The 1,924-nt window shown below is 40.3% G+C and overlaps 1 non-coding gene across 1 annotated transcript; it reads left to right on the top strand.

Moving 5' to 3' along the window:
* Positions 1-926: 926 nt before the first annotated feature.
* LOC130978776 (small nucleolar RNA R71) lies at positions 927-1,034 on the top strand. The gene has a single exon (XR_009086391.1). It is a non-coding gene; the product is annotated as a small nucleolar RNA R71 (small nucleolar RNA).
* Positions 1,035-1,924: the final 890 nt, after the last annotated feature.

Below are 1,924 nucleotides of genomic sequence, written 5' to 3'. Positions count from 1 at the left end.
ATTGCTCAATCCTTCAGTCCCTGTGGGATCGACCTCACTCATGTGAGTTATTATTACTTGATGCGACCCGGTACACTTGCCGGTGAGTTTTGTGTTGGATCGTTTTCCACACATCAGTCCTCCTCAGTGGCGTTTACTTCCTCTCCCTCCTCTCCAAATTCGGCCATGTTGATGGCCTTGCACTCTCCTTTTAGATTTTCTTCTGTATTGCTTGGGAGAGTACTTGGAGGGAGTTCAGTAATTTTCTTACTCAGCTGTCCCACTTGTGCCTCCAAATTCCTAATGGAGGACCTTGTTTCAGTCATGAAACTTTGAGTGGTTTTGATTAGATCAGAGACCATGGTTGCTAAGTCAGAGGGGTTCTGCTTAGAATTCTCTGTCTGTTGCTGAGAAGATGATGGAAAAGGCTTGCCATTGCTAAACCTGTTTCTTCCACCATTGTTGTTGTTGAAACCTTGTTGAGGTTTCTCTTGATTCTTCCAAGAGAAATTTGGATGATTTCTCCATGAAGAATTATAGGTGTTTCCATAGGGTTCTCCTAGGTAATTCACCTCTTCCATTGAAGGGTTCTCAGGATCATAAGCTTCCTCTTCAGATGAAGCATCCTTAGTACTGCCTGGCGCATTTTGCATTCCAGACAGACTTTGAGAAATCAAATTGACTTGTTGAGTCAATATCTTGTTCTGAGCCAAAATGGCATTCAGAGCATCAATCTCAAGAACTCCTTTCTTCTGACTTGTCCCATTGTTCACAGGATTCCTTTCAGAAGTGTACATGAATTGGTTATTTGCAACCATTTCAATGAGTTCTTGAGCCTCTGTAGGCGTCTTCTTCAGATGAAGAGATCCTCCAGCAGAGCTATCCAAAGACATCTTGGATAGTTCAGAGAGACCATCATAGAAAATACCTATGATGCTCCATTCAGAAAGCATGTCAGAAGGACATTTTCTGATCAATTGTTTGTATCTTTCCCAAGCTTCATAGAGGGATTCTCCATCCTTCTGTCTGAAGGTTTGGACTTCCACTCTAAGCTTACTCAATTTTTGAGGTGGAAAGAACTTTGCCAAGAAGGCATTGACTAGCTTTTCCCAAGAGTCCAGGCTTTCTTTAGGTTGTGAGTCCAACCATGTCCTAGCTCTGTCTCTTACAGCAAAAGGGAATAGCATCAGTTTGTAGACCTCAGGGTCAACCCCATTAGTCTTGACTGTGTCACAGATTTGCAAGAATTCAGCTAAAAACTGATGAGGATCTTCCAATGGAAGTCCATGGAACTTGCAATTCTGTTGCATTAGAGAAACTAATTGAGGCTTAAGCTCAAAGTTGTTTGCTCCAATGGCAGGGATAGAGATGCTTCTCCCACAGAAATCGGGAGTAGGTGCAGTAAAGTCACCCAGCACCTTCCTTGCATTGTTGTTGTTTTCGGCTGCCATGTGTTCTTCTTCCTTGAAGAATTCGGTTAGGTCCTCTACAGAGAATTGTGCCTTAGCTTCTCTTAGCTTTCGCTTCAAGGTCCTTTCAGGTTCAGGGTCAGCTTCAACAAGAATGCCTTTGTCTTTGTTCCTGCTCATATGAAAGAGAAGAGAACAAGAAAATATGGAATCCTCTATGTCACAGTATAGAGATTCCTTGAGGTGTCAGAGGTACAGAAAAATAGAAGGAAGAAGTAGAGAATTCGAACTTAATTGGATAGAGTTCGAATTGTGCATTAAGAAGGAGTGGTACTCCATAAATAGAAGGATGTGGGAAGAGAGGAAGAAATTTTCGAAAATCAAGTGAAATATTTTGAAAACATTTTTTAAAAAAAATTAATTAATTTTCGAAAATCAAGAGTGAGAAAGAGATCAAGAAATTTTTGAAAAAGATTTTTGAAATTAGAAATCAAAAAGATATGATTTGAAAACTATTTTGAAAAAGATGTGATTAA

The sequence above is a fragment of the Arachis stenosperma genome, chromosome 4, assembly GCF_014773155.1.
Source record: "Arachis stenosperma cultivar V10309 chromosome 4, arast.V10309.gnm1.PFL2, whole genome shotgun sequence".
Lineage (NCBI taxonomy): Eukaryota > Viridiplantae > Streptophyta > Magnoliopsida > Fabales > Fabaceae > Arachis > Arachis stenosperma.
Note: the sequence above shows the minus strand (reverse complement) of the source record. Positions and strands in the feature narration are given on the sequence as shown.